The sequence below is a fragment of the Pleurodeles waltl genome, chromosome 7 (genome assembly GCF_031143425.1).
Source record: "Pleurodeles waltl isolate 20211129_DDA chromosome 7, aPleWal1.hap1.20221129, whole genome shotgun sequence".
NCBI classification, from domain to species: domain Eukaryota; kingdom Metazoa; phylum Chordata; class Amphibia; order Caudata; family Salamandridae; genus Pleurodeles; species Pleurodeles waltl.
Window position 1 is genome coordinate 561,783,249 of NC_090446.1, and position 27,648 is coordinate 561,810,896.

Here is a 27,648-nt window from a genome sequence, read left to right on the forward strand (position 1 = left end):
ATTAAATGGATAGATATTCAATTCACAAGTTACAGGGTACTCCTTAAATAAAGATAAAACAGAGGCATTCCCCCTAAATGTACACTGCACTGCTGCTATGTTCAGCTATCTTGGCCTTAAATAGCAACCCATGGCGATCAAATACTTAGGCATCTGGTTCTCCTCAGACCGTAAACAACTGGTTGACCTTAATGAACAGAAGACCTTCACAAAATCAAAGAACTTCTTTCCACATGGTCACCTAAAAACATCACTTGGTGGGGATGGGTGAGCACAGTAAAGAAGATGACTGTCCTTCTGATTAACTTTATCTCTAGTATGCTTTCAGTGGCACTATCACCTTATATCAGTGGGCAACTCCATCTCTGGCTTCTTATGGATAGTTAAAAAGCGAGAACCCCCATGAAAATTTTGAAGAGAGGTAAGGGCTCCGGTGGTATAAATCTTCCGGACTACACGCGGTACCAAAGAGCATACCTGATCGCTCAGGAAATGCGGTGGCTGAGACCATATGACCCTAACCCCCTCTATGGCTCAAAATTGAAATCATTTGGAAATGATGCTTTGGCACTTCTGTGCGTGCTGCATTCTGCAGCACACACAGAAGTGCCAAATCACCATTAGTGATTGTTTATGTGCAGGAAGGGACACCTTTCCGCACATAAACAATCATCCATGGCGTTTTGCTTCTTCTATGTGTGTTGCAGAATGCAGCACGCATTGAAGAAGCAAAAAAAGAGGAGGACAAAAGTATTCCTCATCGTTGGGCCTTGCTAACGCCACCCCTGGGGTGGCATGAGAACTTGGTGCTGTCTCAGGTTTACGAAAACTCGTAAATCTGAGGCAGCGTCAAAATGCAATGGGTGTTGCTGTGGCACACCCACAGCAACACCCATTGCACACCCCTTCCACGCAAAGTCCTGAGTGTGAAGGGGTATATTAACAAGGTGGCGTTAAGCCACAAAAAGTGGCTTAATGCCACCTTTTTAATACAGCGCAGTGCATAGTGCCACCAGAGAGTCTCAAAAAGTGATGCTCCTGTGGCACTAGGGGCTCATAAACATGCCCCTGGTCTCTCTTAGGCACCTTTCAAAGGACAAAAGTGCTATTGGGTCCGTTGTATTTTTGCAGGCCGTTTATGAGATGAAGGAAGTATTTTCACATTCTTGAGAGTGGAAAGTCTAATCTGTCTCTCCTCAATGGGTTTAGATCTCATTTTTAAGGAAGCTGCGTATTCATACAAGTGCAATGGCGAGCAGTATAGGAAAATGGACTGCCATCTTTTCTTGATAGTTCTCTATCTCGTGGCTTCCTGTAAAGACCGTACCTTCTGAAAGAAAAATATTGGATTCTTACCTTGAAAAAACAGGGCCCAGGGTTAATCCTCAACAATGAATAGTTACTGGTCTGATGAGTCGAAAAAGCTGACAATAAGTGTGTGAAAACAGAAGAGGATATGCTTGGTCTTCACGGTAAACACAACCTTTAGAGAAGCAGTAGTCTATTAAAGTAGTGTATTAAATACTTAATTAAACTTTTCTGGGCCAAACAATGTTTGTTTCATAACAAACAATGTACAAAAAATGGCTGGGGCAAGACATTAAGCTGCCCCTACCACTGTGACCTAAAGTCAAAAAATATGTGAAGTTACAACCTCCTTAGAAGTTAGTCAGTTCCTGCTGGCGAGACCCGCCACACATGAACACTGCTGCAGGAGCTGACTAACTTCTAAGGAGTCGATCTTACTTTGCTAGCGCAGTTTTGTGTGAAAAAGTATAAATCTGGGCAGAAATGCACTGGCTACAATCAAATCAGTTTTTAAAGAAGAATGGATAAATAAAAAATTTGGATATGCACTACACTCTGGACCACTTGAACCCATCATCATTTTGCTGTCTGTCTATCTATTTATCTATCTATCTGTAAGTACTTTAGTTTTGGTATTAGTTCTGTAAAATCCAAAATATATTGTTTCATAAATACCTGGTGTGAACTTAATTTCCTGGCTTTGTGGGTAGCTTTTTCTGGCCCTGATGACATGCTTAGTTTCTAAATTCCAGTGTCAGGGGCTTGGATAAGGGTTCATTCAATGGTTATCCAAACCAACAGAAAGCTTTCATGGCCACCAACAGGCAAGGTTTACTACTTGATACAAAGGATGGTTTGGGGAATGCTCCTCTAAAGGTGGATGTCATCTGTTTAGGTTTGGGAGAGGAGACTATAGCCAATGAGAGTCTCAAAAAGGGCCACAAGGTGTTAAGGCTGAGCATGGGTCACAGGGCTGCTCATTACAACATTTCATAGGACACTTGGCAGTGGTTGGGTAGGAAAGGTGTTCTGGTAAGTGGTTGAGAGGAAGGTTGTGAACCAATAAAGGCATGAGTCCGCGATTCCCACTACTAAGAGACTACAAAGCAAGATCCCATGGTCTGTTGTGTGAAATGCCACACTGACATTTGGCATACCAGAAGGCATGCCCCCTCATCGTCGGTTTCTTTGTGGCTCCTTCCAGGCTACTATCTGGAATACTGAGGAGGCCTGTTTCTGTGTCCTGTTTTGTTGAAACATAGTTTATGGAGGCTGTGGATATCAAGGTGATCCTGGTGTTTCTAGTTTACATTTTTTCAAGGTTCTTGGATTTACTAGGGAAGTTAGTGCTACAATACTGCTGGTGTTGATGCCTGGTTCAAGGGCGGTGTATTTATGCATTGAGGTAACGATTTATTGTTTAAAATTGGACAGAACTGTTTTAGTGTGAATTTTGTTTGATGTGTTAGACATTATTGGAAGGGAGTTTGTTGCTCTTTTGAACGTTGTCATACATTTTGTGATCTTACTGATTACTATAGTTGATATTTTGTTTCAGCATTCTTTGAATACATTTATTGGTTGGTTTATGTAAGACGATCATTTTGAATAACCTTTGGGGTCGATGTGTGGCTTTCGTGAGTTTGGGCACAATGCTGTTGCTTTGTAATACTCTGTAGAGGTACTTCCAAGGGTGAAAGCCTCTGCATTCATGTGACAATCACATGTGCTACCTAGTGCTATGTTTAATCGCAGACAGGCAACCATTCATATTCACAATCCCCTTGTGCTTTTTATTACAGCTTTTCCTGGGGTTACCAGTTTCAATATTGACACCTCACAGGTCAAAGTCCTCACGGGTATAGATGCTTCCTTTGGGCAAAGTGTGGTCCAGTTCAGAAGTGGAAGCAGCACATGGTGAGTGGGGGCTTTCCAATGGGAGTAAAATTTATGTCTGTGAGTGTGAATGTCTGTGTGTGTGGTTGTGGATGGTAGAGAGGGAGATCATGCAAGTATAATTCTCTCTCGGGTATGTATTTTAGGGATTGGTTCATAAGTGTATTTAAGTGTCTGTGTCTTTATTGAAGATGTATTTTTCTTGGTACCAGATTCTCTTCATGGAATTGGGCAGAATATGTGGGTATCTGCGAGCATGTTCTAGCACAAGTGTGTGTGTGTGTGTGCCCACGCTCGCGTCTGTATATGCACACACCAGTGCTTGCCTGTTATGTTATTTGGTTTTCATTAGCATAACAATCACTCACGAGGGGTGTCCCTATGCTTGAAGCTGATACTTAGATGGAAGAGTTAAATTCCTGATTTAAACAGACAGGTTTTAATCTGTTTTATGAAGGAGGTAAATTCTGATGCTTGTCGAAGGGAGCCAGGAAGTGAGTTCCAAGGGGTAGCAGCTAAGTAAGCAAAAGAGCACCCCACTGCCTTGACACAGAAGATACGAGGGACCCCTTCTAGGAAAACATGAGCAAAAAGCAAGGCATGTTTAGGAGAATGAAAAATAAAGCTTTTTGTTTAGGAAAGACGGGACTTCCTTACATAAAGCCTTGTGAGCGAAGCAGGACACTTTATTTAAAACAAGCATTTCTAATGCAATGGGTGTCGCATAATTTCGAACAAGTTAACTGTCATGTTTTGACATCAGCGCCCACGAGCAAAAACAAAAATCATTAGCGGCAATTGAGAAAAGACCACAACAAAATAAAATTAAATTATCTTTAAAAAATAAAACTTTACAATTCTGTTTGTCCTGCTGGGCACGTTTTTGCCAGTCCACAAATCTTCTGTTTGCGGGGTACTGGAAGTTAGAACAAAATAGTACCTGGATCATGCCAGGAGCAGCGGACGGGCACTACTTAAATGAAATCAATTAGTGCTTGATCCGTTCTCCACACAGAAGACCAGAAATGATGCCAGACGTGCCTTGAGGAATTACAAGGCTGTAATAAGAGTGCCATGCAAACCAACAAATGCTGAGCGACTGGCGTGCTCCAAGCCCTTTACTGGACACAAGAGTCTCTTGCATGCGAGACACATGCGCAAGCGCATGCACTTGCAGGCTCGACCCTAAACAGGCACACTTCTGAATTGGGGGTCAGTACAGAAAAGGAGATCAGAGAGATAAGCAGAGCAAGAACAAGCTAGGATGGAGAATTGTCAACCACCTGTAAACGGTGTATCAGACATTAAATACGCTGCTAAACATGACCAACCCAATCTGATTGCAGCTGAATTTGAGCCAATTAGATGACGTTCATGTGGCAGTATCCACCATGTAAGATCAAATTTTGGACTGTGTCTCTGGGATGGTGTTAGAAACTGAAACAATCAATTGGATGTTGCCAGCATATGAGATGATATTAAATCGTTGGGAATTTCTCAATGTAGCCAGAGGGGTCATATAGATGCTGAACACGAGGGTCCAGAAGAGAACCCTGACGCACACTACATGTGAGGTTAGTAGAGGACGAATTACTCAACTAAATTCTATCAGATAAAAAAAGAATGAATCCATTTAAGGGCCTCAAGGCAGATGTCCTTACAAGAATAATCACTTTGACGAACCTTCCCTGATCTGAAAGCAGTCACAGATCATCAGTGGCTGCCAGTAGAGCGTTTTCTCTACTGCGGGATAAACGAAGGCACATTTGGGATGGGTCAAGCAGCGCGTGAGATTCTAGATAATCTGTCAACAGCAGATTAACTGCCTTTTTTAGAAGTTTTGACAGTTAAGGCAGATGTGAGATAGGCCAATATTTTAAGAGCATGTGCCGATTGACCTCGGCATTTTTCAGGAGAGGAACCACCGAAGTGTGTTTCCAGGCTGAAGAAGTAGGAGAACTATCACAGGCTTTGGAATGCATAAGAGTTTTCACTATGGCGAACAGTTGGTCTGAGTAATTGGGGCACAAATTATTAAAACTGGAGAATTAGGTATATCAAGTAAATCTAAGCTGACAATGGTTTTCCTGATTTTTATATTAGTCTGGCGGTTTCGAGAAATGATTGCCACCACCAGCATTTACATGTCTTGCAAAGCATTCACATCTCTTGCAATTATGTTTTAGGGGTCTTAAATCCTCCAGGTACTACACTGTAGAGAAAGGTTTGCACCTCGAGTTGAGCAGTTTAGGGGGAGCAATTAAGTATAAGGAATTAGTAATCCAAATATTAATGTTATTGTCAGTGGACACTATGTCAGCACCCTGGGTCAGTGGCATATTTGTCAGTTTGAGCACAATAAGGTTTTCAGGGCCACCATAGTATCCTATCTCTGTGAGGCCACAGAAAGGTGGCCGTCAGATTGAGGGGGCAGATAAAAGAAGTCATAAAATGGTCAATCCAGGGGAGGTGGAAGGTAGTCAGAGATCGAGATACCCTTTATAATGAAGAAGATTGGATCTAAAATATGTCCCGCTTGATGGATAGGTGTAGTAATGATCGAGTCTCATCACCTTAAGATCGTCAATAAGCCCAGTAGAGTTTGTGTCATTGAAGATGTCTAGGTGATGATTTCGGCCAACTGTAATGGTTAATAAGTGTCTCTAAGAATTTCAGCGTGGGTAGCCTGTGAGCTTAGAACTGAACCCTCTACAAGGCCCTGAGGGACATGACCGAGACTTCTGTGATCTTTCTGAGGCTTGAGGTGGCAAAAACCATACATCTGTGTAATTTTGTGCACTTTGTACATAGTTCTGTTTAGGCAGATAGTATAGCTGAGCAGTGGCACTGGGAAGAGCATGATAATCTAATCTTCATGTTTGAGGGTGTAGAGCTCTGGTACCTTGCATGTCTCCATCAATTAATGTATGTGAGATGATTGGTGATGGCATGCCTATATGTGAGTGTGAGAAGTTAGTATGCGCTTGAGTGTGATTCTGTGTCATCATTTGGAGAAATGTGTCACCATCAGAACTTACATCTTACATGAAATGTATGTACACCATCAATTGTGTTAAGTCAAATGCCCTAATTACTATCTTGTCAAGATTAACCGCTAATGCATGCAGGAGCAATGAATTGTAAAGGTTCAGAAGGTAAGACATTTTACAATGTCCCAGCAGCTGATTTCGCCACCATTCCAACATTCCACATTAACAAATAGTCCTTATTTCACTGACGGCCACACTTTTCATGTTACAAAACTTTCATAGCTGCAAGAATCTTGAAGCATATTCCTGTTCCAAATCTGAAGTAAATGCTTTAAAGTGCAATGCAGTGGCACACAATGCTCACCCTTAATAACCACATTTTACAGTATAGTTTAGCAACGCAGAATTAATAGTGATTATTGTTAAGCATGTTACTCAAATCGTATGCTATTTCTCATGAGTGCAATTTTGTTGTGATTTGGCGGACACAAGGTGTAGCTTAGCACTCAACAATGGGCTGCTAACTTTTTTCAGCTCAGAATAGTCTTCAAAAGAGATGACCTAAAGCTAGTCCTGTTTTAGGGTAACAAATTCAGGGACAGATTTAAGAAACGTGGTGCTGCACCCAGTGCAGTGCCTCTTTCCCTGCACCCTTTAGAGCCCCACTACCGCCACCATGTGTGCGCCATATTTAAAATATGGTGCATCCTGGTGCAGGGCAGGGGGAAATAGCATCAGAAATTTTAACGCTATTGATATACTGTTCAGGGTTAGCACCAAAATCTGGTGCAGTGTTTTTGCCATAATATCGCCACATTAGCGTAAAAAAAAGTATGCTAATGTGGCGATATTATGGCACAAGGGGCTCTTAAATCTGCCCCTCAGTACTCAACCCATCTGTTTCCTAAAAGACCATTTGCATTTGATTCTAGCAACACACAGAAATGTTTTTGATTGGACTGTGACTCTTTTACATTTAGACATCTACCATTACCACTGTTGACTTGCCATGATTGTTTGAGACCAGTTACAGCCAGTGACACATTAAGGCCCATATTTAAGGAAAGTTAGCGCTGCCTTAGCATCATTTACTTTGGCGCTAAAGTGGCGCTAACTTAACGCCATATTTATATTTTGACGCTAGATCCGTCTAGCGTCAAAATATTGGAGTTAGCAACATTTTTAGGAAGCGCCAACCCACCTTGCGTCAATGAGATGCACAGCAGGCGTTCCCTTCCTAAAAATGACACTAGTCCCGAGCACCATATTTAACTCCTGATGCTAAAACGACTAGGAGGCAGTCCTAAATAATGGCGCTAAGCATGATTAGCGTCATTATTTGATGCCTTGTAAGATCAGGCGTTAAATTGCTGATAGGCCCATTTCCATGGGGAAACACCATGGAATGGGCACATAGATGCCCACCCCAACCCTCAGGATCTCCACCACCCACACCACAGGGACACTACTGGAGGGGCAAGCCCATCACAGGTAAGTGTATGTGTGTGGTGTGCCACTGGGGGCCCCTTGCATCAGGCCCCCTGCCCGGCACTGGGTATCTTGGGCTTGTCCTGGACACACTAGCTCCCTGTGGTGGGCACTGGGGTTGTGGTAATGACTCCTGTCTATACTTAGACAGGAGTAATTTTTTCGCTGCTTGTGCGTAAAAAAATGATGCTAGGCTGACTAGCAGCAGATATTTTGACGCTAATCAGCCTACCGTCATTTTGACATACTAGCCCATTTTCCCTAACACCATCCATCACCCTCTAGCGTATTTTTGTGAGACACTAGCCACTCTTTAGCACCATTTTTAAATATGGCGCACAATGGCGTTAGGGAATGGCATTAGCTTGAGTTAAGAAAAACGGTAGTGCAGTTGTGTGTCATTTTTCATAAATATGGGCCTAATTCTTTATGTAGTGGGTATATTAGAAGGAAGTGCCTCTCATTTTCAGCTAAGTCATTTCACTTCCACAGCTGCTCGGCTTAAGATGACAGCCAACTTGTTTAAGTCTGTGGAGTTTGTGTACTTCATGCCACCAATGTTTGTATGTATTTCTAGATGGTACCACAGAATTAGTGGATGTACTGAACCTTGGATGTCTATATATTTGGTCTCAATTCCCATTTATTATCATTGAGGTTCCTTGAGGAAGAGGGAGCTATTTTGAACCATTCCATGTTTGAGTGAGCCTGTATATCTAGATCGAAACACCAAAATGGGAAAAATTACAGATTTGATATCATGCATCATTTTACCCACAGTGAAATCACATAGTTGACTATGTATACATCAATAGGCCCTCAGTGGTCTCTATTTACTTCTGTGGGACTGGAGCACCCTAAATAAACAGAAAATACCTAAGGTGAGTAAGGGTTAGATAGTCCTGCTCACGTTCTGTTCCAGCTGCTGTTTTCATGACTCCTGAGATCAGTGAGAGCAGCAAAGGACAAACTAGAGCTGGCAGGAGAAACACCTGAATGCCCCTAAGTACCATCTTTGGGCCTATAATTGTGCCCCAGAAAGATGCTGATGTTGCTAGCGTCTGTCAGTCTCAATAGTCAGTGATAATTCCCTTTCTCTAAACTATCACAAAATTGATTTAAGACTTGAGTTCTCTCTGTCTACACCACTTCACCTTTTACATGAAGGTGACAATACAAATCATCCATCAATAATCAGAGGAATTAACCCATATGAGATCCCTTCACCCAGTCTTAAACATGTCTCTAAATGTCCATAAAGTTCAAACGTGGATTCTTGGCTTTGCATAGTTGACCCTATACATCCTGAAACATTCAAAGGCTTCCTCAGGTTGTTGCCAACAGAAGAAACGAGCATTTGCAAGTCACTGGGTCTCTCGTTTGCTCGAGTAAGAGCTAATAGCATTGTAAATTCCTAACTGGACTTTTCTTGCCACATAAATTGAAAATAAAAAGTAAAGATGTTGACATCAGCTAACCAATTCAAAGCGCCATGGCCCCCATCTGTGTGAGCGCGAAGGAGAGACACAAAAGGGAAAAGAAGTTCACTAACAGTCAAAGGTTCAGCAAAAGTGAAATTATCCATGTAAAAGGGTCGATGTTCAATGCTGTAACAAAGCTGCCCCAAGGAGGGACAAACATAAAGCATTTACCAATGATAACAAAGGATTTTTGAAAGGCAAACTCATGAACGAGTGATAATGGAGGGCCTGCGGTGGGCGTGGTTCAAAGTGCACAGATAGATTACAACAGGCCAGAGCGCTTGCGCGTTCGACCTAAAAAGGATGAGAATAATAGGAACAAGCGTCTATGATTTTCATAGTGCATACTATAACCATTACAGCAAGAAAGTAGCCAAGGAACAATCAGGAAACGAAGGCCAGTTAGCAATATCTTTGAAAAAGAAGGCCTTTCATAGGTTCAAAATTATAACTTATGCTAAACAGAGGTAGGTCCTTTCACATCTCTCGCACTAGATGGATAGTACTCATTTTTTTCTTAAGTGTTTCTATCTTCGATAAATAGGTTTTGTAGTTAGACTAGCATCCTTTTGTTAGGTCGAGCATTTGAGATCTCTTGTATATACTTTAGTATATACTTCTATACTTCTTTGTGGGGTCTATGCTTTTTCACTGGTTTGTTTCAGTGTCCTCAAAAAATCCTTGCTTGCTAGTGGTCAATCCTTGCTCTTTGTCCCACCTTTTCCACAGTTGTACATTCCCCTGGAGGATGGCACTAGTACTTGTACCCTTCCACTTGTGCGTATGTAGCATGTGCTTAGGGATTACTTTTTTCTTAGGCTAATAGCATTTGACCAGAGCTCTGGATGTTTCAGTGGCTCCAGTCTGTTTCTTTTAACAGGGCTCTAAATTATGTTCTTCTCTGTATACATGTGCTGTGCATTCAAAGATGGAGGTCAAATGTTAGAGGCTGTTTTATGAGGGTGCCTGTTTCTGCTCCCTGCTGCTGCACTTTAGTGTCATAACTATTTGCGACAATGGCTCTACTGGCATCTCATTGTGCCCTTCAGGCTGGGGGTGGGCTTGAGGTGTCCTCCGAAGCCGAGCCTGCACTCCCTCATTAGAACCTCCTGCTTACATTGAACGAGTGAGAACTGCAATGAATTGAAAAAACAAAGTGGATTAACTGCTTGTTCTTTGTCTTGGAGCACTGGTGTTTTCACACACTCTGTCTCCTGCTCCCACTGCTCCAAGTCTATTACTTATATTCATTTGCAGTCATGTGTAACTTTGTTTATTCTATTCCTTACTCTCCCTCGTACCTTTTCTGTTCTTGCATTGCAAATGCTTGTTCCTTTTGTCTGTCTCTGCGAGCTCACGGTGGCGCTTTGAACCGGCCATTTATGTCAACTGTTTTACTTTTTATTTTCAGTTTGTGTGGCAAGAAAACGCTAATAGCTCTAACTCGAGCGAATGCAAGACCCATTGCAGTTCAAATGCTTTTTTTTCTTTCCCTCCGCCAAACACAAACAACGCACCCAGAATCAGTTTTGCAGCGCCTTTGCCGCCTGCGAACACAAGCCTGTAACCAGCAGATGGAGTACAAGTGTGGGGAACTGGTCTTTGCCAAGATGAAAGGATAACCAAACTGGCCTGCATGCGTAAGACCGAGATTTTCACAAACTGCACATTCCCCGCAGCATGTTAATTTAAAAAGACGTCACCTAAATCATCTTTTTTGGAGGGGAGTTGGTTGGAGACGTCTACATTTCTGAATTGCTGAGAAAGATTTTCATTATCTGTAACCCATAGCTTGTTTAGACTTCCTTTTACATACTCTACGTTATCTACATAATAAAGGGCATGTTAGCTATATAAAGGGCATGCCAACCACTTGCGTCGAATTGACGGTAGCTAGGCGGTGTTCAATGCTACCCAATTTAAGTTGTACTAATGTTACCGATCTTAAAAGAAATTACAGTAGTTTAGTGCTTTTCTTCAATATCAGTGATGAATATGTACAAGCTTGGATATTTTTATGGATAACCCAGAGATAATTAGTTTTGTGGCACGCTTACTTCGCCTTATCTACCCTGCCTGAGTAAAACCAATCCATTTGGTTAACAAGCTGCAATTTTACAATGCATGTACTTACAGGAGAATTTTTTTTGTTCGTCATAGTCACATTCTGAAAACCTCTTCTGGACGTATATTTAACTGCCTTCGAAATTGCTACCAGGTCAGTCCTGCAGTTGCTCTGCCTTTTCAACTATCATGAAAAAACCTGGAATATGAAGCACAATAGCGTTATTCTCAAAGCCCTTCGATAACGACTGGTTGAGATCCTGCCTTATAACTTAGCATTGCTCTTGTGTTTCTAATAGGGTTATTTGGTGCTCCATGGTGCTTTAGGATTGGCCAGTAACACCGCCTTCCAACACTGAATACTAGGAAACTTGTACACTGGTTCCAAAGACTCAACAGGGAAATAATTTTGCAAGCTGGATCACCGTCCATTTCAGCTTAACCCTTTGCCTCTAGGCCTTTTAACACCAGGACTAGGCAAACGAATGTTGAAACTCAAGCTCTTTGATGTTCATCAAGATAATTACTTTCTCGACTTTCATCTACAAATCTCATCTCTCCGTGTGTTTCATCAGCAGGTACATGTCTCCAGAATTGAACCACAATGTGAAGTTGTGGAGATGTGTATTTTGGTAGGAAACTACCGTTTTCTGCCTCATCCAAGCCTGGGTGAAGCTTCAATTTCTAATAATGCAATGGCAGTATAGCTTCTAAAGCACTATCAAGTGAAGGCTGCCCTCTCTATTGTTCAACCATGATAAACACTTTTCTCTTGATTGAAGCTCTCTCCTTAAATCAGATCTGACCACGAGTCAGGCCAACATAACATCTTTATTACACTATAACTGTTTGAACACTTTTTATATGTTTGGGTGACCCTTCTAATTTATTTCACTCTTATATCTCTCGTTAGTCCTCTGTGGCTGTCTTGTGTCTGTTTCTTTGGAAACTGTGTTAGCCAGCCAACAACTCTGATGGTAGGGTGGTGAAAGTGACATTATATTGGAATTAGCATGGCAGATTTAATTTAGGAAGCTAAATGGCAACATTTTCATTTTTTGCCGCAGATAGAGGAAGAAGGTAAATGTAAGTGCTTTAGTTTTATGCAGGGCCAGCGGAATTATGTGGGAGAAAAGGACCAAATTATGAGGCAGGGTTGACTAATTTATATGGCATAAAAAGTCAAATTATGTATTCACAACGCCAATAGCTCTGACTCTCCCAAATGCGAGACCTATTGCATTGCAAATGCTTGTTTTGTATGTAGCTATTGTAATTCATACATGCTATGGCCGAAAGGGCATGCAGCGCCAATACACAATGAAAAACAGCACAATGCACACTGTCATATACACGTTCATTCTATATTATTGTTTTTTCTTATTCAAAAATACATTTATAACGATGACACATTAGGGAATCTTTATTAAAGAAAAACTACAACCCGAATTGTAAATTGTAGGTGAATGCAAAATCTGTCCTGGTACACAGGTTGAGGTACTGATTCCATTCTCTAAAACCAAACTCAGAAAAACTCAGCCGTCAATTGTTAAAATATATGTTTACATGCACGTAGAGCTCACCAATCCACACTGTGTACTAATTTTAAGTGCACAGCAATCTTTTTTATTTCTATAGGGCACATGTGCATTATCAACGGATGCACCCTTGTAAAACTCCATGAAAAGTGTTATTTTATAACTCTTTCCTCATAATGGATGTTGTTGTTTTATCTTTCTGCAGTCCAACGCAGAGCACTCTGACATCTTATAACGCAGGTATTTCCCGAGAAAATAACGTCTTGTGTTAGCTAACTATACAGTTCCTTCACACACTGACTTTTGTGCTGGGATAAGACGAAAATCTCGTTTGATGCTGCTAAACACAGACTGAAAAATGTGTTATGCTCTCGTGTAGTACTTCAAATCTAAATGTTACCGTGCAGTTACTTATTGTGGCAAAATACCTGTTGCTCCTGAAAATTACCTGCACTCTCCCCTTAAATGTATTGTGCCCCTGCTCAAAAAGTCAGTATTGTCCTTTCCAATTATCCAGTCAAAGCATTACATTCAGGGCTAGAGATGAGCCACCTGCATATTTGTTTGAGGGCAGCTGCGGTGCCAAGATATGAAGCAGCAATGCAGCCAACTAATAAAACGGGGAATAACCAACATACCGGATATTGCATGTCCAACTTCCACCTACAGTAATCCTCTGAGGTGTTCAGACAGATGATGTGCAAAATGGCAGTTCAGACAGGCTCATCATCAGGGCATTTCAACCACATAAACTGCAATGGGACCTGCGGGGAAACCGTGTTTTGAAAATTGTTATTGGCCCCACGTCCCCAAAAACCTCAGCTTGGGTTGCCGTCACTGTCTACCTTTATTATGTTACAAAAAGATTGGTAAATGTCACAGTAAAACGACTGGTGCATATTCTGTGATAAAATGGCAGGTACACAGAACAGAGAGATTTAGGCCCCCATTATGACCGTGGCAGACGGTGGTATTTTGGAGAAAAGTACTGCCAACAGGCTGGCGGTACCTTTCCCCAAAATATGACATTGGCGGTTTGGCTCAAGCCAAACCGCCAATGTACCACTCCGTCCGCCGGGGCTGTAACAGCCACCGGGCTGGAGACTTCAGTCTCCAGCCAGGCGGCCGTCACTGTGCCACCCTTACCGTCACGAAAACCATGGCGGTAGGTACTATCAGTGACAGTTAATCCCTTCCCTGTCACTGAGAGGGGTTTCTCCCACCCAATTCCTCCTCCCCTGGTTTCCCCCACCCCCTCTCCCACTCCAGACCCCCCCCACGATATACATGCACATTTACGCACCATCGTACACACGCATTCACACACATACCCACATTCACCCACGCATGCACACATCCGCACACACTGACATACATACAAGCACACATGCATTCACACAACACAACATACATGTACACTCACAACCACACATGCACACACACATTACACACGCAACACACACCCGCATGCAAGCACACACACATACACCCACACCCCCACACACACACAACACCCCCCAACCACCTCCCCTGTCAGAGCACCCAACTTACCTGATTTCAGGGGGTCCTCCGACAGGACACGGGATGTGGCGCTGCTGCCAGCAGCAGCGTCCACCAGCAGAACACCGCCAGGCCGTATCATGTGTCATGATACGGTCTGTGGCGGTCTACTTGAGTGACGCTGCTGCTGGCAGCAGTGCCACCTTATCGCTGTCCGCCGGCATGGCCGCAGCCGGAATGCCACCATCTTTCTGGCGGAATTCCGGCTACGGTCATAATATGGCAGACGGCAGGTAGCCGCGGTGACGGTATTGTGGCGGCTGTCGCCTCAGCAGTAGGCGGTCTATACCGCCATTGTTATAATGAGGGCTTTATTTTGGTGGAAGCAAATGGGGAGAGTGTGCTTGATCCAACATAAAGAAATAGGGGATATCATTTCAAAAGGGACTCCCATACTATTCAGCCAGCCCTGGCCATTCACTATAGATGCAGCCTAACCTGAGAGTCTCTTCTTGGCAAAAATGCACCTTTCCATTTATGTGACCTACTAGACGCAATGACCATATTTCTATAAGGGATTATACTTTTACCTGCCTAACTATATTTTAATCGTAATGGTGTCTGCATTTTTTACTCTACAAGAATAATTCTCTTCTCTCCAAGCGGAGTACAACACATTTCCTTGAAAATGTCATCTGAAGACTTGTAGGCTTTGTACGACAGATCAAACTCAGGTGCTGAGATCCTCGTTTCCGGTGCCTGTTGTCCTCAGAGGGACAGTGGTTGACACACTAACTGCCAATTTGCTGAGGGGCTCAGCCGCGCCACGGGAGCAGCTGAGCCAGATATGACGTGTCTTAGCTGCAGCTCTCCATGGGGAAAAAATGCCACTGCTGGAGTGCTTGCGTGAAGCTGGCCTACTTTATATCACAATTTATCAAAAGAGGAAAGCTCAGATTAAATATCTGCTGTGAAAAGGCAATGAACCGGTAAGAGTTCCACGACTTCTTTCATTAGGCACATTAAAGCAAAGCGTTTGGCAGATGACAAATCTTAGAACAGCATGGAACAACCAGCATTTGCAATGCAATAGCTTTTGCATATTTTGAACAAGTTAATTGTCATCTTTTAACAACAGAGCCCACGAGCAAAAACAGAAAAAACAATCATTTGCAATGCAACGGGTGTCACATTTCTCTGAGTTAGAGCTGTTAGCAGTTGTAAACTCCCAACCGGACTTTTCGTGCCACATTAAATGGAAAAAAGAGCACGATTGCACTACTACAGTTCACTCGTAGTGAAACCTATTGGCAAAAGTGCAATTATCTACATAACAGGATCAATGTCATGTAAAGCGCTCGAATTCTGCCAAGCGAGATCGCACTGCGAAAAAAGATAAAAAGTAGTCCACAAATCAAACGGAAAACATCAAGCCTCATATGTTTTCAGTACTTGGTCGCTGCATTCGAGGAGGGCTAACCACAGGAAAAGGCATGACGTATGCATGCCTTCCACTAATGAAAGCAAGCAGACTTTAAAAGGCAAGCCCATGAACCAATGAAGAGAGAGAGAGAGAGAGAGACTCTCTGTGATGCCATGTGAGGGCATATAGGCCCTCATTCTGACCCTGGCGGTCGGTGATAATGCGGCGGCCAACCCGCCAACAGGCCGGCGGTCCAAAATATGCAATTCTGACCCTGGCGGGAACCGCCAACACAGCCCGCCGCATTAACACTCCGCCCGCCACGGCGGAACAAACAAAAAGCGGCGGTCCCCGCCAACAGCCAGGCGGCAGACAATGTACCGCCCACCCTATCACGACCCACCAATCCGCCACCTTTTCCGGGGCGGGAGCACCGCCGATAAAAACACGGCGGAAACAGACTACGGACGGGAAAACGCTCACCTCTACGCACTCCACGCGAGATTCCGGCAGTATGGAACCCGAGTTGCAGGTCATCCCCGCACTCCTATACCTGCTCCTGTACCAGGAGCACGCCCGGCGGCGCGGAAGACATCGGTGAGTACTGCACCTACGACACAGGGGAGGGAAAAGAGTACCGGCACACACCCACCCACCCACACCCACTACAACACACACATCAATGCATTCCCACAGATCACTGTCACAACCCACAAACCCCCCCCTCCGAAATAATGCAAAGACCAAAAGAAGAGATCATAAACGGGCAGATATATTGAAATATGGACACCAGTAATCCCAATAAATAAATAAACTATGTACAAAATATAAACAGCTACTAACTGTAGTCCAACCACTGTCCGTGGACCACAGGGGTCCTGTGCAAAGGGGCAAGGCCCAGTCCCACGACAAGAACTCCACGGAGAGAACACTGCAGGGGCATCAGAAAGAAAATAGGACAGGCACCTCAGGGGGAAGGGAAGGGGGGGCACCTCAGCCACTTGAGTACACGACGCCAGATCCACGAGGGGACTCCATGACCACTGGGCCATCCTGGGGAGAGCAAAGCCACAGTCCATACATTCCATACAGTGGGTGGCCTGGCCACTGGGCCATCCTGGGGAGAGCAAAGCCACAGTCCATACAGTCCATACAGTGGGTGGCCTGCCCACTGGGCCATCCTGGGGAGAGCAAAGCCACAGTCCATACAGTCCATACAGTGGGTGGCCTGCCCACTGGGCCATCCTGGGGAGAGCAAAGCCACAGTCCATACAGTCCATACAGTGGGTGGCCTGCCCACTGGGCCATCCTGGGGAGAGCAAAGCCACAGTCCATACAGTCCATACAGTGGGTGGCCTGCCCACTGGGCCATCCTGGGGAGAGCAAAGCCACAGTCCCTACAGTCCATACAGTGGGTGGCCTGCCCACTGGGCCATCCTGGGGAGAGCAAAGCCACAGTCCATACAGTCCATACAGTGGGTGGCCTGCCCACTGGGCCATCCTGGGGAGAGCAAAGCCACAGTCCATACAGTCCATACAGTGGGTGGCCTGCCCACTGGGCCATCCTGGGGAGAGCAAAGCCACAGTCCAAACAGTCCATAACAGACTCCACTGCCACTGGAGGAGGCATGTTGGCCAGAGGACATCCTGCAGCCCTGCCCGAGACAGATCCTGCCCTGCCACGTCTGCCAAAGGGCCAGCGGTTCTTGCCTTGAAGGGCCCAGTTCAGCGCTTCTTGCCTTGAAGGGCCCAGTTCAGCGCTTCTTGCCTTGAAGGGCCCAGTTCAGCGGGTCTTGCCTTGAAGGGCCCAGTTCAGCGGGTCTTGCCTTGAAGGGCCCAGTTCAGCGGTTCTTGAGACGGCGGTCCCCAGCGGAGCGGTGCTGGAGACGGCAGGGCCCAGTTCAGCGGTGCTTGAGACGGCGGGGCCCAGTTCAGCGGTGCTTGAGACGGCGGGGCCCAGTTCAGCGGTGCTTGAGACGGCGGGGCCCAGTTCAGCGGTTCTTGAGACGGCGGGGCCCAGTTCAGCGGTTCTTGAGACGGCGGGGCCCAGTTCAGCGGTGCTTGAGACGGCGGGGCCCAGTTCAGCGGTGCTTGAGACGGCGGGCCCAGTTCAGCGGTTCTTGAGACGGCGGGGCCCAGTTCAGCGGTTCTTGAGACGGCGGGGCCCAGTTCAGCGGTGCTTGAGACGGCGGGGCCCAGTTCAGCGGTGCTTGAGATGGCGGGGCCCAGTTCAGCGGTGCTTGAGACGGCGGGGCCAGTTCAGCGGTTCTTGAGACGGCGGGGCCCAGTTCAGCGGTTCTTGAGACGGCGGGGCCCAGTTCAGCGGTGCTTGAGACGGCGGGGCCCAGTTCAGCGGTTCTTGAGACGGCGGGGCCCAGTTCAGCGGTTCTTGAGACGGCGGGGCCCAGTTCAGCGGTGCTTGAGACGGCGGGGCCCAGTTCAGCGGTTCTTGAGACGGCGGTCCCCAGCGGAGCTGTGCTGGAGACGGCGGGGCCCAGTTCAGCGGTTCTTGAGACGGCGGTCCCCAGCGGAGCGGTGCTGGAGACGGCGGGGCCCAGTTCAGCGGTGCTTGAGACGGCGGGGCCCAGTTCAGCGGTGCTTGAGACGGCGGGGCCCAGTTCAGCGGTTCTTGAGACGGCGGGGCCCAGTTCAGCGGTTCTTGAGACGGCGGGGCCCAGTTCAGCGGTTCTTGAGACGGCGGGGCCCAGTTCAGCGGTGCTTGAGACGGCGGGGCCCAGTTCAGCGGTTCTTGAGATGGCGGTCCCCAGCGGAGCTGTGCTGGAGACGGCGGGGCCCAGTTCAGCGGTTCTTGAGACGGCGGTCCACAGCGGAGCGGTGCTGGAGACGGCGGGGCCCAGTTCAGCGGTGCTTGAGACGGCGGGGCCCAGTTCAGCGGTGCTTGAGACGGCGGGGCCCAGTTCAGCGGTTCTTGAGACGGCGGCCGGTCTATGGCCAACTGTTCATTGCCTGGTGGTGCCCTCCTGGGCAGCGGGGATGGTGCTCCTTCAATGCCCACCTGGGCTGTGGGTGGTGGGGCCCTCCTGGCCAGCTGGGCTGGGTCCTCCCTGGCCAGCGGCTATGGGGGTGGTGTGCTCCTCCTGGGCAGCAGGCCTGCAGCCTGACCTCTCCGACTTGCTGCCCTTGCCCTCCTTAGTCGGGAGTCTGTGGCCCTTTCCTCCCTTTGGAGCTGTGGCTGGTGACTGTGTCTGGGTGGTGTCCGGGGGGGATGTAGAAGCCGGGCTCCTGCGGCGCCCCTTCCGCCTTCTGCTCCTCTTCCCAGGGGGTGGGCTGGCTGTCCCCTTGCTGCTGGGCGAAGATCCAGACATGCGGGCTGGTGGGCTCCAATACCCCTGCACCCTTGTCAAGGGGGCTGCAGGGCTGGTGGTGGCTGAGGTGCTCTTCTTACCCCGACGAGAAGGAGGGGGGGGCTCAGGGTCAGGAAAGAAGTTAGCAGTGGCGAGGAAGAGTTTCTTGGGACAATGGAGAGTGGTAGGTACAGTGGGAATGGGAGTGGAGGGAGAGGATGTGGTTGTAGGTGAGTCACGTTTGCTGTCTTTGGGTGCAGGTGCAGGAGGGATAGGCTGTCGTGAGGTGGATGGCTGTTGGGTGGGTGGGTGGCTGCGTTTGTGTGGTGTGGAAGAGGGGGTGACAGACACAGTGGGAGAGGACACAGGGGACGTGTAAATGGCAGTGGGGGTGGTGACTGCACGTGTGCGGACTGGACTGGAGGGTGTGCTGGTGATGGAAACACTGGCTGATGGTGAGGTGAATGGAGGTGTGAGTGTAGACGTCACAGGGAGAGAGGAGGGATACGAGGAGGTGGGGGTCACAGAGGTGGTAGTGACTGTTGGCATGTCTGCATCGGAATGTTGCGTGTGTGAATGTCTGCGTGATCTGTGGTGCTTATGTTTGGATGAGCTTCTCTTGGGTGTTGAGGTGTGTGCAGGCTGGTCTGATGGTGTGGGTGGGACAGGCAGAGGAACAGGAGACTGGGAGGAGGGAGTTAGTAGAGGGAGGCAGGAGACAGGGACAATGGCTGCCGTCAGTGCTGAGGCCAGAGCCTGGAACGATCGCTGATGGGCAGCCTGACCCGAATGAATGCCCTCCAGGTACGCATTGCTGCGATGAACCTCCCTCTCCACCCCCTGGATGGCATTCAAAAGGGTAGTCTGCCCAACAATGAGCGTTCGGAGGAGGTCAATGACCTCCTCACTGAGGGCAGCGGGGGTAACAGGGGCAGGGCCTGAGGTGCCTGGGGCGAAGGAGATGCCCGGCTTCCTGGCAGAGCGGGCACGGGGCGAACGCTGAGGGGCTGCTGGGAGGGCGGAGATGGTGCGCTGGGTGGCGGCTGTACCTGTAATGGCGGGGGGCACGGATGGTGCCACCCCCGCAAGGGAGCTCCCTTCCGAGGACGTGTCCGTGTCGCTGCAGGGTCCAGTCGTCCCCGTTGTGGAGCTCCCCTCGCCCTCCGTCTCACTGGTCCAGTCAGACTCTGTGGCATGGCCCTCCTGGGCCATGTGAGATGCAGCTCCCTCCTGCCCGATGCCACTTCTCCTCCGCCTGATGATGCTGATGCACACAAGCACAGAAAGACAAACAAAAAGGGGGGGGAGAGAGAAATAAAGGGATATTGAGTACATGGATCTCCGGTACAGTTAGCGGACATGACAGACACAGATGCCCCCTGCACTAAGTTGCGCACTTGGGGTCCGCTACGCATTCCGTGGAACATGCCCTACACGCCTAGAGTTGACAACTGCACCCATGGATGACACGGCCCAGGGATGGCTGTACTGACACACTACTGAGGGTGGTGGCTGGGGACACAGGGGCTTACTGGGGTGCCCAGCCTACAGATATCGCCCTGGCCTAGGGGGACCCACAGCCCTCCTCCCCCACCCAGACACCTCCACTGCGCGACAACAGAGTAGATAATGCTTGGACTCACCCCCTTGTGTCTGCTGTGCTGCCCTCACGCGCCCATCCAAATCAGGGTAGGCCACCGCCAGGATCCGGAACATCAGGGGGGTCAGTTGACGGCAGGCACCCCGCCTACGTTGGGAGGCCATCCCCAGCAGAGACTCAGCGGTCTTCTTGGTCCCGCGGCGGATGTCCTCCCACCTCTTGCGGCAGTGGGTGCCCCGTCGATGGTGGACCCCCAGGGTCCGGACTTCCTTGGCGATGGCACGCCAAATCCCGATCTTCTCATGGGCGCGGACCTATGTGACACGTACAGGGAGGGAGAAATACCACGTTCAAGTTTGTCTGCATTTTCGTTGCCAGTGGCCCAACGCCCCCCATCCCCGCCAGGCCCCCCGCCATGCCCCCCGCCATGCCCCCCGCCAGCCCCAACATGCCCCCCATCCCCGCCAGGCCCCCCGCCAGCCCCAACATGCCCCCCATCCCCGCCAGGCCCCCGCCATGCCCCCCGCCATGCCCCCCGCCAGCCCCAACATGCCCCCCATCCCCACCAGGCCCCCCGCCAGCCCCAACATGCCCCCCATCCCCGCCAGGCCCCCCGCCAGCCCCAACATGCCCCCCATCCCCGCCAGGCCCCCCGCCATGCCCCCCGCCATGCCCCCCGCCAGCCCCAACATGCCCCCCATCCCCGCCAGGCCCCCCGCCAGCCCCAACATGCCCCCCATCCCCGCCAGGCCCCCCGCCAGCCCCAACATGCCCCCCATCCCCGCCAGGCCACCCGCCAGGCCCCCCGCCAGCCCCAACATGCCCCCCATCCCCGCCAGGCCTCCCGCCATGCCCCAACATGCCCCCCATCCCCACCAGGCCCCCCGCCAGGCCCCCCGCCAGGCCCCCCGCCAGACCCAACATGCCCCCCATCCCCGCCAGGCCCCCCGCCATGCCCCCCGCCAGGCCCAACATGCCCCCCCATCCCCGCCAGGCCCCCCGCCATGCCCCCCGCCAGCCCCAACATGCCCCCCATCCCCGCCAGGCCCCCCGCCAGCCCCAACATGCCCCCCATCCCCGCCAGGCCCCCCGCCAGGCCCCCCGCCAGCCCCAACATGCCCCCCATCCCCGCCAGGCCCCCCGCCAGCCCCAACATGCCCCCCATCCCCGCCAGGCCCCCCGCCAGCCCCAACATGCCCCCCATCCCCGCCAGGCCCCCCGCCAGGCCCCCCGCCAGCCCCAACATGCCCCCCATCCCCGCCAGGCCCCCCGCCATGCCCCAACATGCCCCCCATCCCCACCAGGCCCCCCGCCAGGCCCCCCGCCAGCCCCAACATGCCCCCCATCCCCGCCAGGGCCCCCGCCATGCCCCCCGCCAGGCCCAACATGCCCCCCCATCCCCGCCAGGCCCCCCGCCATGCCCCCCGCCAGCCCCAACATGCCCCCCATCCCCGCCAGGCCCCCCGCCAGCCCCAACATGCCCCCCATCCCCGCCAGGCCCCCCGCCAGGCCCCCCGCCAGCCCCAACATGCCCTCCATCCCCGCCAGGCCCCCCGCCAGCCCCAACATGCCCCCCATCCCCGCCAGGCCCCCCGCCAGGCCCCCCGCCAGCCCCAACATGCCCCCCATCCCCGCCAGGCCCCCCGCCAGCCCCAACATGCCCCCCATCCCCGCCAGGCCCCCCGCCAGCCCCAACATGCCCCCCATCCCCGCCAGGCCCCCCGCCAGGCCCCCGCCAGCCCCAACATGCCCCCCATCCCCGCCAGGCCCCCCGCCATGCCCCCCGCCAGGCCCAACATGCCCCCCCATCCCCGCCAGGCCCCCCGCCAGGCCCCCAAGCCAGCCAGTGGCCCCAAATCCATATTGAATTAAACTCACTTGTTGGTCTGGAGGACCGTAGAGTAGCGCATACTGGGGGAGGACCCCATCCACAAGTTTCTCCAACTCCTCTCCAGTGAAGGCAGGGGCCCTTTCCCCAGTCGCAGCAGCCATTGTCCCTTCCAGACCGAGGTCACAGCAACACTTGCAGTATAGGTCCTCTCCTGTGAAAGTTCAAGTCGCAAGTGGATAAGTAGATAGAAAATGGCGGTCACGTCCGCGGCGGTGCGTACCGCCACCGCCGGCGCCCTTCGCCATTGGCTCCTGAAACCCATAGGCTTCAATGTTAACCAATGCGGCTTCGCGCCGCGGTCTTCGACCGCTGACCGCCGCGGTGTGCCACGCCAGCGCATTGACCTCACATCCCATTGTCACACTTCACAGGTCAGGCAGCCGCCATTTCGAGGGTCCACATGGCTCAATTTCAACTGCGTCACACAGGCCTAGGCCTTGCATAGCCACTCAGACACGCCATTCACTGCATAGAGAATCGTTTACTGTGCTAGCTGTGAGTACGTACCTGTGGGTTGCTTGAATGTGTGCTCCATGTTGTCCTTCCTAGGCACCGTCCGCTGGGTTTGGCGAGGAGACGGATGAATCCTCCCGTGTACCGACCGCTGGTGGACCTGTCGACAATGGAAGAACGCCACATTATCCTGACCTACCGTCTTGACCGTGCCACTATCCATGAACTGTGTGCCCAGCTGGAGCCCGACCTGATGTCCCCCATCCGCCAACCCACAGGGATTCCCCCTCTGGTGCAGGTCCTGTCAGTACTCCATTTCTTGGCAAGTGGGTCATTTCAGACAACAGTGGGAATTGCTTCTGGGATGTCTCAGCCCATGTTTTCGAAGGTGTTATCCAGAGTGTTGTCTGCCCTGATGAAATACGTGAGGAGCTACATCATTTTCCCTGAGGTGGGCGAATTGGCTACAGTGAATGGTGATTTCTACACCCTTGGTCATATTCCCAACGTCATTGGTGCCATTGATGGGACCCATGTGGCTTTGGTTCCCCCAAGAGACAGGGAGCAGGTGTACAGGAACAGAAAAAATTACCATTCCATGAACATCCAGGTGGTGTGTTTGGCTGACCAGTACATCTCGCATGTAAATGCCAAATTCCCAGGGTCAGTGCATGACGCCTACATCCTGAGGAATAGCAGCATCCCTTACGTGATGGAACAGCTAGAGAGACACCGTGTATGGCTATTGGGGGACTCTGGGTACCCCAACCTGTCGTGGCTACTGACCCCAGTAAGGAATCCCCGGACCAGGGCAGAGGAACGGTACAATGAGGCCCATGGGCGTACTAGGAGGGTGATCGAACGCACCTTTGGCCTCCTAAAGGCCAGGTTTAGGTGCCTGCATATGACCGGTGGATCCCTAATGTACTCACCTAAGAAGGTGTGTCACATCATCGTGGCCTGCTGCATGCTTCACAACCTGGCTTTGCGCCGCCAGGTGCCTTTCCTGCAGGAGGATGGTCGAGACGGTGGTGTTGTGGCAGCGGTGGAACCTGTGGAGAGTGACGAGGAGGAAGACGACGGGGCTGAAACAGACAACAGGGACAGAATCATTGAACAGTACTTCCAATAGGACACAGGTAACAATTCAAACATAATTTAGTAAATGTGAACTACTCTCCTGCATCTCTGCTGCCTGTCTATTTGCCCCAGTGTATGATGACTGAGTTGTGGCTTTTCCCTCCCTATTTCAGATCTGGGGTCCCCACTACGAGTCCTGTGCTTCGCTTCCCCATGGACTACAGCTTTGTGGCAGCTGTTTGTTGACTTCACTATGTACAAGGACATATTTGCACTGTCATGTCAATTACAAAATTTTGAAATCACAGCCAGACTCCAGATAGTTTTGTGCAAAATAGGTGTTTATTTCAGTGCTCAAAATGGGATGGGTGGTTTCAAGTGGGTGGGGGCTATGGTGAAGGAATGTCCATGGCAGAGTCCAGAGTAACAGTCACACAGGTGCATTGTCCAGAGGCCTGTGGAGAGATGGAGCATGGGCAGTTCAAGGATGGACAGGGTGACAATGTGGGACAGTGGGATGACATCAGGTGGTATCCTTTGCTGGCGGGGGTCTTGACATCCTACTCTGTCTTCTTGCGAGATCTCAGGGCCCTCTTGCGGGGTGGTTCTTCTCCTGCAGGAGGTGGGGGTCTGGTGGGCTGCTGTTGTGCGGGGGCCTCCTGTCCACTAGCGCCGGCGGAGGTGGTTGGCTGTTCTTGGTCCAGGCTAGTGGCAGGGGCCCTTTGTTGCTGTTGAGTGTCCGTCCTGGTGTTGATGAGGTCCTGCAGCAGCCCTACCATGGTAACCAGGGTGGAGGTGAGGGCTCTGATGTCCTCCCTGTACCCCCGATAGTGTTCCTCCTGCAGTACCTGGATCTCCTGGAACCGGGTCAGTACCGTCGCCATCGTCTCCTGGGAGCGGTTGTATGCTCCCATGATGGTGGTGAGGGCCTCGTGGAGAGTGGGTTCCCTGGGCCCGTCCCCCCCCTGTCGCACAGCTGCCCTCCGAGTTGCCCTGTTTCCCTGGGCCTCTGCCCCCTGGCCGGTGTGCCCACTACCACTGCCACCAGGTCCCTGTTGTTGTTGGGGTGGTGGGTTATCCTGGGTGCCCTGTAGTGGTAGACACACCGCAGATTGACGCGCCCTGGAGACAGAGGCATGGGCCCGCTGGGTGGGAGCTGTGCTGGTGTTCCCAGAGGGGTTTGGGTCTGTAGTGGCCTGTGCCTGTGTGAGGGGAACCGACTGTCCAGAGGTCCCCGATGGTCCGGGTTGGTCATCGGTGTCCAGGTCGACAGAGCTGCTGTCATCGCTGACGGCCTCTTGGGTGGGGGGTGTGGAGAATTCTGGGCCCTCCGTGGCGGTGTGTTGACGGTCGGGTCCTGCAGGGGTATAGAGGTATGGTTATAGTTTCAATGTGTGCCATATGGGTGTATCTGTGGGTTCCCGTGTCCCCAAGTGCTGGCATTCGTGTGTGGGGGCTTTGGTGAGGGTGGCTTGTGGGGGGGATGTGTATATGCATTGGGCATGCTTTGGTGATGGGTGTCCATGCTTAGTGGACGCATGCAGGCCTAGGTTTTGGGATGTGTGGGTTGTGATGGTGAGACATTGGCAGGGAATAGGTGTGCTGGGGGTGGGGGTGAGGATGGTGGTGGGGGTGAGGATGGTGGTGGGGGTGAGGATGGTGGTGGGGGTGAGGGTGGTGGTGAGGATGGGGGTGGGGGTGGGGTTTGAGGATGGGGGTGAGGGTTGGGGTATGATTTGGCATGCAGGTGGGGGGGAAGCAGTATTGAAGCTTCAACTTACCAGTATCCATTCCTCCGCCGACTCCTGCGAGGCCGTCAGGATGCAGGATGTTCAAGACTTCCTCCTCCCATGTTGTAAATTGTGGGGGTTGAGGTGGGGGTCCTCCGCCAGTCTTCTGCACGGCGATGTTGTGCCTGGATACCATGGAACGCACCTTCCCCCGTAGGTCGTTCCATCGCTTCCTGATGTCTTCCCGATTTCTGGGGTGCTGTCCCACAGCGTTGACCCTGTCGACAATCCTCTGCCATAGCTCCGTCCTCCGGGCAATGCTGGTGTATTGGATCTGTGTGCCGAACAGCTGGGGCTCTACCCGAACGATTTCCTCCACCATGACCCTGAGTTCTTCGTCTGAGAAGCGGGGGTGTCTTTGGGGTGCCATGGGGTGGTGTGTATGATGTGTGGGGTGGAGTATGTGTAGTTAAGTGTGTTGAGTGTGGTGGTGTGTGTTGTTTTGTGTGTGGATATTGTGTGGGTGATGGTGTTGAGTGGCTGTGGCTGCTAGTTTGTGGATGGTGGTGTCTCGCTCTGGCCTTCTTTCTGAATTTTTGGTCGTAGGGGTTTGTGGGTGATGTGGGTGTGTGTTTTATATTGTATTGTGTGTGTGGGAGTGGTGTGTGTATGTGTATCAGGTGTGTGGAATTCAAATCGGCCAATGTGGCTGAGTTTTGTTCGTTTGTGTGTATTCTGACCGCGGCGGTGTGTCCCGCCAATGGAAAACCGCGTTTGAAAGACCGCCGCGTGGATTCGTGGGTCGTAATGGCATGGGCGTATTTCTGTTGGCGTGACGGTGGAGGTTTTGTCACCTCCACTTTTCCGCCGACCGCTGGTCTGGCGGTCTGTTGTGGCTGTCGGATTTTCGGAGGTTTGGCTGCTGCGGGTCAGAATGACCGTGGCGGGTTTCCGCGACCGCGGCGGGATTATGGAGGATTTCTGACCGGCGGTAGGCGCCTTTTACCGCCGAGGTCAGAATGACCACCATAGTGTTTTTATTTAGTAGAATAAGCTTCTTTTAGGAGCCCTTTATTTGGTAAAATACATCGATTAGTAAAATAAGTTTATTTTCGTAGAACGGTAGAGGACAGCACTGAAAAAAGGCAAACTAAATGTCAGCGATGTGGTAAGAACAGAATGCTGCAATAAAAGGAAGGCAGCTATCAGCCTAACAGGGAGCACCAAAGAAATGTCAAAAATATTCCGTCACAGCAACAGATAAAGAAACCAAAGTGGAACAGTACAGTACTTGGTCACTGCTCTGAAACAGAAAAAGGAGGGAGAAAAAGGCAGAACTGACCACTAGAGAGCAAGAAGTTTTGAAGGACAGGGCATCTGACAAATGAAATTGCTTTAACCCACAGTATAAGTATACTTAAGTATACACCAGGTCAAAGGCTAACACTCGACCTAAAAAAGTGTCTTCCTTTCAAATGATCTCTGGTCATACTGTTTATGAAAAGAAACATAGGCACCAGCATCCCTTCGCTTCCCTGGAATGGCTGTGTAGTTTCTCCTTGTTGTTCCAGTGCCCCCACCTTATCTGCTATAAATTACTTTTAGGACTCACTCTAATTACTCCTGTTAGAATGGGTAAATCCTCATGTTCTCATCATGCAATAAGTTACATAAACTTTTTTTATATACTCAAACACAGTTTCAGGATTTATGGAACCGAATTCAGCTCTGTGTTCCTTAGTTCTGCAGATTTCTGTTTAAAAAAAAGGTTTTGGTGGAAAGCATATTCAGTTGTGCTGATCCCTTTATTAAGTCTGCTGTTTGTAGGTGAGGGTGCTATCATTCACCGTACACTCAACTAGTGACTGCATAGTGATAATCTGCAATGAATATCTGCAATT